At 45.0% G+C, this 10000-nt stretch overlaps 1 protein-coding gene across 4 annotated transcripts in view; it reads right to left on the bottom strand.

The window, feature by feature from the left end:
- LOC135105571 (long-chain-fatty-acid--CoA ligase ACSBG2-like) overlaps window positions 1-10000 on the bottom strand; it is an 82562-nt gene that overhangs the window by 39060 nt on the left and 33502 nt on the right. The window contains exon 1 of one of the 4 annotated variants that reach the window (XM_064013816.1): window positions 9171-9338. The exons of 2 other annotated variants lie outside the window; for them this stretch is intronic. The gene's annotated coding sequence lies outside the window, so the exon portion shown is untranslated. Of the gene's footprint in view, window positions 1-9170; window positions 9339-10000 lie in introns of those variants that run through there. One more of the 4 variants, XM_064013815.1, reaches the window with a different exon arrangement.

The raw sequence follows: 10000 nt of genomic DNA, 5'->3' as shown, positions 1-10000 counted from the left end.
GAACTGACCTTAAGTGTTTGCTGTACTTGTTACGTCTACCGGTGGACAGCGCGCTTCCTGACCGGACATCTCGCAGGTGGACCGGGGTTTTAAAATGTAGTGGCGAGGCCGATATGAGTTTTGGACTGCCGCCCGCTGCTTCCGCCTCCACCACCACACCTGACATCACGCCGCCCTTGGCCCTCGTCTATCGTTATGTGGGACGTGTGATTCAAGGCCGCCCGCCAGGTAGGCCTACGCTAACTTGAATTCTACCGGCCGCGAAGTTTGATTTACAAGAGGCAGCGCAAAAAACAAAACGGGCTCATGCTGTCTTGCTTTGTTTCCTGACCTCCGGATACGCCCACGCCCTTCCTTGCTTTGCCGTCTCTTTGTTCCCTATTGCTCAACTTCCACTGTCTAGTTCAGTTCAATGTGCTTCTTGTTTTATGCAACGTTTAATACGCGAAGTTTTCAGTAAAGGTGCTTGCTAAGAATGCAGTACATATAAGCTGCTTTCATTATTGTCTGTGAGTTAATCCTTTAAAGGTGTTCTGAGGGCGGCGCGTACTACTGTCACGTTTTCTAAGGCGTTGACAAGGGTGCGGGATGGCGTGAGGGCACAAAGCAGTGACCCGTTACTGTGCTAGGCGACACTACAACTGAACATTACCCTTCGATCCCCGCCACCTCTAGCTATGCAATTCTCTCTCTCTCTCTCTCTCTCTCTCTCTCTCTCTCTCTCTCTCTCTCTCTCTCTCTCTCTCTCTCTGGAATAAGCACCATCGACCAAACCTCTTCTGCGTCTCTTGAGAAATGTCAGGTATTATTTCATTATGTCAGAAAAAGTAACTGGAGTGAATCTTTAAGGCAAACTACGTATAAGAGAATCCTCAAGTGTGTGTGTGTGTGTGTGTGTGTGTGTGTGTGTGTGTGTGTGTGTGTGTGTGTGTGTGTGTGTGTGTGTGTGTGTGTGTGTGTGTGTGTGTGTGTGTGTTTACGGTTCCGACAAGGAGAACCACATCGATTATGAATTACAAAGATACGACAATACACATAATATACCTCTCTCTCTCTCTCTCTCTCTCTCTCTCTCTCTCTCTCTCTCTCTCTCTCTCTCTCTCTCTCTCTCTCTCTCTCTCCTTCCCGTTTTCTTCACGACGAGTCAATAAGTTTCTGGGAAGAGATTATATTTTCACTAACCCTTCACCAAACATCTAGTATACGACCTGAATCCTAAAGGTAACATTCTCAAAAGACCCAATACAACATCATTTTAACCACTCATATCCCTAACCTGATAACAACATTGCTCCACATAAATGAAAGATGAAAGAAGTAACTATCCTTATGAAGTCAAAAAGTCCAGTCTCACTCAGCCGCGCCCCAGACAGCTGACTCACCTAGATAATCCTGTGAGGCACCTGCACCATCACACAACCCCGCCTCGCCACATCACCCGGCACTAGTCTTACTCAACAAAGCCACAGCCTCCGAGCGATCCCAAGGCGCCCAGGAAGTAATTCTCTACGCCTCCGTGTTTATCATACAGGTGCACATGATAACTCGCAGGTTAATTAAGGAAATGAAGACTCCCTGATCTTCTAACATGAGGAGGCTAAACATGACTTGATTCTCCGTTTTGATGACCTAGTTCGCTGCTGCTGCATAACCCTTGCAACTTGTTAATCTCTTGTAATATTAACTGGAGTGCCATATAAGTAATGCTAAGCTATGCTGAGTATTTATAATAAGATTTTATGTACACTCTCATTTAACATTCTGTATATAAGCATAAACATGAACTTCTCCAAAAAAACTTTACATGCACTTTTGTTGTATTTTTCTTCGTCAATATCCTCAAACATTTCATATACACATACACTTAAAATTCTGCAAACATGCGAATATTCGAACCCGAGGCATTTACTTCATCTTTTTTTACAGCCTTCCTTGACTGAATGCAACACGTAAATAAAAACTTTGCCATCAGAGAGAGAGAGAGAGAGAGAGAGAGAGAGAGAGAGAGAGAGAGAGAGAGAGAGAGAGAGAGAGAAATGATAGTCAGCGAGGAGATCTAAGCAGCACACTACCCCGGCTTTCAAAGAGTGGCTGGTGCTGGACTGCGGTGGTGGTAGTGGTGATGGTAACTGAGAAATGTCTGAAGGGACTATCTGAAGCCGCCAGCACCCTCCCTTCGCTCCCTGTTCTGCCCGCTAAGACAAGGCCAGCGGTCAGTCCGTCTAGCGATCCCTCCCTCCCTCCCTAGTGGTCCTGCAGCCGCCTCAACCCACATTCTAACCCCCACGCCCTAATACTTACCTCCACTCCACTTCAGCTCGCTCTCATAGCCCAACCTCCACCTCATTCTCTCTCTCTCTCTCTCTCTCTCTCTCTCTCTCTCTCTCTCTCTCTCTCTCTCTCTCTCTCTCTCTTGTTCGTTTGCCACCTACATTTCTTTATCTTCGTCAAAACAGTTGCACCATCCGTACGCCCAATACACATCATTCTTCCTCCTCATCAATTACCATTATGTTTTCAGTCTAATCCTCACAATTAACACACTTAAGTCTCTCATTACATCTTAACCTCCACAGCACTTATTATTTCCACACAATACATAAGTAAAAACCTCATTATACTTCTACTATCTCATTTCATCACAATCTTCATCTTATTCTGTCTATATTTCCACATCACTCTTTCCGTCTCAATTTTCAGTTCACTCTATCTCAGTCTCCTCGTCGTTCTACTTCAGGGTAGCCAAAAGCCTTGTCTGCAGTCCTACTTCACCTCTCAAACCCACCGGACGCCCTTGACACCGCTAGCACTGCACCACCTACTCCCCCTCCTTCTCTCTTAACCCTTCCCGTTACCTATTCCTCCCTCCTCCTCCTCCTCCTCTTACTTCGCCACCACTCACCTGCAACAACAATCCTTTCTCCTGAGTAAATCTCTCTCTCTCTCTCTCTCTCTCTCTCTCTCTCTCTCTCTCTCTGACCCACACCACATGGCTGCACATGCCACCTCGATTTATTTAATGTCACTACCACGAAAAAGAAGCATTATACATTTGCAGACATACCAAACATTCCATGCATGCGTGCCACACACACACACACACACACACACACACACACACACACACACACACACACACACACACACACACACACACACACACACAGCACGCTTATAGTTACGATCAGTGTTTTCTTGTATAACAGCGTAAACAACAGCAGCAGCAACACGAACAATAACATACGAGTATCAGGTGTATACCATAAATCGGCACGTTCAGGTAGTTGTTTTGTAAACACTTTACTCCTGAATTGCTTACTTGTAAAGTGAGTGTGTGTGTGTGTGTGTGTGTGTGTGTGTGTGTGTGTGTGTGTGTGTGTGTGTGTGTGTGTGTGTGTGTGTGTGTGTGTGTGTGTGAGTGAGTGAGTGAGTGAGTGAGTGAGTGAGTGAGTGAGTGAGTGAGTGAGTGAGTGAGTGAGTGAGTGAGTGAGTGAGTGAGTGAGTGAGTGAGTGAGTGAGTCCACTCTAACAACTAATCAGTAAGCAACAAGGACGGTCCTCTGACCCACGAACACGTAAATTTCAAGGCAGACAACTAAACAGATATACAAACAAGCCTTGAATGAATCATCTAAAAGAAAACTCTACAGGTTCTTATCCCACTGCTGCCACCAATACTGTACCATGTCAACACGACGTCCAACCCTAACCTCACCATTAGTAATGAACACCACACTCCTACCACCACCAGTACACAAGCCTCAACTCTTCACTACCACCCACTATGCCCTAGCAACAATGTCAAGTGGGTAACGGAATCTGCTGTCCTAGGTAAGAAGGCTGGCAAAGTAGGTATCCCGCAAGAAGCCCACGCTCATCTACATAAGGCGACTCCACCCTTCCCCCTCCTCTCTCTCTCTCTCTCTCTCTCTCTCTCTCTCTCTCTCTCTCTCTCTCTCTCTCTCTATACTCGTGTGAATAAAATAAATAAGTAAAAAAATACGAGGACATAACGGTGAAGGACGAAAAGCAATTCGTGAGAAATAGGTCAGAAAAAGACGCCGTGTTTTATGTATTAATGTTCATCGCAACGAAGGCAAGTTTCAAAAGTTTCATCAGTGTCGCTTTCGTTCTTGATCCTCTTTTCCGAGTAACTCCATTCAGGAATTAACCTTATATTCTTAGTATTCAAGTAGTATAATCATTCTCTCTACCTAGAATCTAAAAATTGTTACTTGCTTTCACTAAATAGCACTTGCATCACTACACGACAAGTCTTTCTAGGCCGATTATTAGCTGGCCCAGCATCGCCCCACCAGCCACCACATGCAGACCCGCTGACCTACTCTGCGCACACGTTAACACTGTCATTGCATAAACATCCAGGGGTAAATGTGAGGAACCTGTTACATTTTCTCGTCTAGCATGGCTATTTATGGTTCTCTTCTACAATGTTACTGATATTCATGATCTACATGCACCGATAAATCTATGCTGGTGTGTGGAACAGATTTCAGTCAGTCGTATCTGTCTTTGCCCTGTTCTTGATCCTTTGACTGATGAATAACTACAGCGTGTTACTTTACTTAACCCATCGTTCTTTAATCACAAACCCCTTTGAGACATTTCTTTTCCATTCAACAACTATATGTCAATGTCACATACTGGTTAGTGAATGGAAAGCTTGTCCTTTTAATCTCATTTTCCTGTTGGCTGGGTCTTGTAAAGATGATGCAGTGGTTTCAGTGGCTGTATGCATATCGTAGTGAAAAGTTTAATATGAGTAAGACTAGACGACTTTAGAGCAAAAATAAAACTACAGGCACGAAAAGAGTTTGAATTACATCACTCCTCTTGTCTTTCATAATTAAACTTACTTCAGGCTATTATAAGATTGAGAAGCCGTATTATTCAAAGACCTGTCCAATCATATCACTTAACAAACTCTACCTACTCATGACTGCGTGTTTATAAAATGTTAGGCATGAAAAATAAGTTCCCACAGACTGACAACCCTTTTATAAACCTGACAGTTTTGATTTGACACCCTTCAGAGAGAGAGAGAGAGAGAGAGAGAGAGAGAGAGAGAGAGAGAGAGAGAGAGAGAGAGAGAGAGAGAGAGAGAGAGAGAGAGAGAGAGAGAGAGAGAGAGAGGGGGGTGAGGGTGGGGCAAGGATGGAAAGAATAGTGATGGATGCTGATATGCCATGCTTCAACGAGAGACGAGAGGAGGAAGGGAAGGTAAGGGAGGAAAAAAGGGTGATGGATGCTCATGGTGAAGACATCGAAGGCAAAAACAAACATTTGCTTCCTGTCCTCAAACTGAGTGGGCGTACCCGCTTTCACGGTGACGGATTCAGGGTCGATCAACACTGCTTAAAGTGGGGCGGGGAGCCGCCGAGAGGAAAGTCACGGGTGGAGTGTCACGCGGGAAACTGTACCATAACACTAAATAATTAAATATCAAGCACTTAAATAATGACCTGAATTAGCACCCACCCCGTGACTCCTACCACACACACACACACACACACACACACACACACACACGATCTTTTACCACACGCAGGCCACAGGAAAAGTCTGAAAATGTGAAGGTCAGCTACTGCAGGTCGGGTGGCTGAACGTGCCTTAAAAACATCACGAGACCGCCACTATCACCACCTCTTCTTCCACCTTCCTGAACTGTGAATCAGGTGAGCACGAACACAACGCGATGAACCTGAAATAGCTCACAGATGCTGCCAGATTAAACACGGCTGTCTCAAGCACCAACATGTTTAAGAGAAAAGGAAAGTATCTGGTGCATAAATGGAAGGAGTGATAGAAAAAAAAAGTCACGAAAAAAAAAGAAAAACAAGACACGCACATATAAACAAACATGTAAATAAATTAGGAAAATTAATAAATAATCCATACAGGTTTTCCTTGAAGGTGATAGATAATAAATCGACCATGTCACTTCAATATTCAAGTTATATAGGGCACGTGCATACATGCTGGACACACACACACACACAAACAAACACACACACACACACACACACACACACACACACACACACACACACACACACACACCAAACATGGACAAAAAAAAATAAAATAAAATAAAACTCAAGTTAGTGTCCAGGGCCCTGCACTACCAACCAGACCTGTGCACCATGTAAATTTAAAGAACCTTGGGACAGGAGACCACCGCCCCTTAGACTCTCAAAAAATGGAGCTATGAAGCAAAGATAGAAGTTTAGGGCAATCCCAAATATACACGCATCGTGGCTCTACCTAATTTGCGTCAGACTAAAACCAAGCACGGCCGTAAGAAGTGACCTCGCAGCTTGCCAAACCGCTGTGAACTTGGCAGACGTGTTGCCCACTATCACCACCACCACCACCACCACCCTGCTGCCGCTATCCAACCACTACGAGGCCACCACAAGACTCCCCCAGCCAAGGACGAATAGCCCGTGTCCAGCCAAGCCTCTGTGGGAGAAGGAGTGTATGTGTGTGTGTGTGTGTGTGTGTGTGTGTGTGTGTGTGTGTGTGTGTGTGTGTGTGTGTGTGTGTGTGTGTGTGTTTTAGCTGCCAATTTTATGGAGTTAACGTGACACCCTCTCTCACCCCACTCTCCCATCTGCTCCAGTCATCGGGTACAAGTAAGCTATGGGGTAAGGGGGGGAGAGAGAGAGAGAGAGAGAGAGAGAGAGAGAGAGAGAGAGAGAGAGAGAGAGAGAGAGAGAGAGAGAGAGAGAGAGAGAGAGAGAGAGAGAGAGAGAGAGAGAGAGAGAGAGAGAGAGAGAGAGAGAGAGAGAGAACCATAACACACCCTTTGTGGATATTTTACTGTTAAAAAAAATCGAGTACACTCAAACCACATCAAACTTTCTCCTCTCTTAGCACGTCCAGTCAATTAACACGACCAAGTAAAAGGTTCCTTGTGGCCTCGGGAGTCCTTACACACAGCCGCAGATAAAAGTACAAGACTTTTCAAGATACTACAGGGACTAAGATCACCTGGAGCAAATCTACAGGGAACGAAATGTGCGTGAACTAATGAATCTACAATATGAATGTTAATTAGAATGAGTATTTTTAATTAGCAAGTCCACTACTTTTCAATATGAGTACTTTTAATAATAAGTCTACTGATGTTCAATATATATGTCTATCTTCGTAACTTTTTTATAATTATCATCTCTAGTATTTATCTATCTTATTTTCCTTGTTTTATTTAATTTCACTACTTTCTAAGGCAAAATTTTCTGCCTGTAGGTGAAATTAAATTCCATTTCTTATTAACGTGTCTGCCTAAAGAAAGCAGTCTTGGTAAAGGATAAATTAAGACCAACCAATATTCTTAATGCTACCTGTGATAGTGTTACTACATCTGAACACTGGCCAAGACATCTGATACTTGTAAGAAATCCAAGAGACAAAGAATCAAGCAGGGCAAAAAGAAAGATCGATCGTGGTGCACTTTTACACGGAACTGAGACAAGAGCGATCGATTCCACAACATTTCAAAGAGGCGGGGGGCGTGGAGAGTCTGTTTAGTGTCATTTTATATAACATCAGGGTTCTGTGTTGCTCGGCGGCCGGAAACTCTTGAAAGAAGGGAAGACCCGCCCTGCTTGATCTCTCTCTCTCTCTCTCTCTCTCTCTCTCTCTCTCTCTCTCTCTCTCTCTCTCTCTCTCTCTCTCTCTCTCTCACTAAGTCAAGCACGTTCGGTCATCCTTACTGAAAGCTTGAATTTATTTATTTTTTTCTTTTATTCATATACAAGGCGTTGGTCATGAGCTGATTGGGAATTAAAGCAGGAGAGAGAGAGAGAGAGAGAGAGAGAGAGAGAGAGAGAGAGAGAGAGAGAGAGAGAGAGAGAGAGAGAGAGAGAGAGAGAGAGAGAGAGAGAGAGAGAGAGAGACCTAAATGTGCACTCATAGTAGATTAATATAAGAACTACTTTCGAAACTCGAAGAAAATTGAAACCTGTACTTGAACACACACACACACACACACACACACACACACACACACACACACACATTCCTGGACGCGCTTCCAGTACCACCAGTCTGACCTTCACATAACAAACGTTGGTAACCCCGCTCTCACTCAAGCGAGAAGACGAATTTTATCAACGGGACGATTATTAAAACATCTTCACCCGTCCTGTTTACTTTTAGGCTCACAAACTTAATACTCAGACGACTGACTCACGCGGCGCGCCAGAAGACAATAAAATTCTTCAGTTGTTAAAGCCCCATCGGAGAGAGAGAGAGAGAGAGAGAGAGAGAGAGAGAGAGAGAGAGAGAGAGAGAGAGAGAGAGAGAGAGAGAGAGAGAGAGAGAGAGGATTGTCTGCCGGTAGTGGGGACGTTCTGTAGGGGGAGAGGGAGATTAAACCGAAGGGAGAGAGGGAGTGGAGCGAGGAGGGTTGGCTGGCAGATGAGTGAAGAGGAAAGAGAATAAATGCAAGAGGAGGAGGTATAAGAGGATGAGGGTGTGAGAGGAGGAAAAAGTGAGGGGATGAGAGATGAGGAAATTGAATAAGCTGGAGGAGAAAAGTGAAAATGAAGGAAAAGAAGATAAAAAAGAAAAATAGCTAGACAGGAGGATGACGGGGAGAGACGAAGAGAAGAGGATGGAGGAGGAAAGTGCGTCGGGGTGAGGGGAAGGATGAGGGTGGGGGGATATGAGGGCGGGTCACAGACTAGCACCACCGCAGGCTATTGTACCACCTCGGAAGGAATTTCCTCGCGTTGGTCCTTGCCTCGCCTTAACGGACTGAACAAGAATGTAAGTACACAAACAACCAGCATTCGTGATACACCACTTTACTATCAACACCTCGGGAGAGACGAGGACAGGTGACATCCCATTACTTAGACCCGTACTACACTAACGATAGGCTAATGTTAAGTCTCCACATGCGCGAGAAACAACGAAGAACGTGGATGTAAACATATACACGAGTTTAACTAATATACACATCTTATTCCGATAAACATTTCCCACCTCCGCTGTGAAGCAAGCTACACTGAGTTTCATCACTGGCTAGATGCCCACGTCATCTCACAACCAACCGGCACATGGCTGGCCTTTGACAGCTGCACACATTCGCGCCTCGCACATTTCAATCTGTCACAGACGTCAACACTGTCTTGTCTTACCTTGCACTGCTCTAGCGAACTGAATTGCACTGAAGGTATTCCAGTCACGCGGGTTTCTCAAGGAATAGGTTGGTTTTCAGTCAAGATACTACCACAGAGTCCCTGACCGTCTGCCACCGTCGACAGGCAGCACCACACAAGCTAGCGTCCTCGTCCCCCTCACAACATGACTCTTGTTTAAACTTCCCGGCGACGTTTTCAGCACAGGTGCCAACTATGATTTACCAAGACCAATACGCAAAACCTCGCTATGTTTCTCACCTTCGTTCTCACACACGTCCCTTACAGCACATTCCAATAGGTAATATAACTACCTATCCCCTTGTTTAATAAACAAATCATAAATATTCGTAAATATAAACGTATCAGAAAATATCGGCCGGATGTTCACGTCTACCCAGCTTCTCGCTCTGATTGGCGGATAGGAATGGTGTGACTCTAACTCCTCCCCCTCTTATATGAGACCGCCCTTTTCATCCAAAGATGGAAGGACGAAATTCCTGTGCCGCTATGATGACCCAGTGGACTCTACGCACCGAGAAGCAGCCTGACCGGTCACCCCACTTCTCGTACGATGCGCTATAGGTGAGTCAAGGCCCGCGTGGCAGGAATAATCAATGTCGGGAGTAAGGTACACGAGGCACTGTGAGGAAAGTCATTGAGGAAATCCACGTCAGATTTGAGGAAAAACTGGAACTTCACTCCACGTTGACACACACACACGAGTGAATTTATACACCACGTCAGCACAATAAAATAGGGAAGGAACGAATAAAAGTGAAAATGCCCTTACCGCGGCAATACAACACACTCTGAAGGAAAACTAAGCC

Source organism: Scylla paramamosain, chromosome 12 (genome assembly GCF_035594125.1).
Source record: "Scylla paramamosain isolate STU-SP2022 chromosome 12, ASM3559412v1, whole genome shotgun sequence".
NCBI classification, from domain to species: domain Eukaryota; kingdom Metazoa; phylum Arthropoda; class Malacostraca; order Decapoda; family Portunidae; genus Scylla; species Scylla paramamosain.
This window is presented reverse-complemented; position numbering and strand designations above follow the sequence as displayed.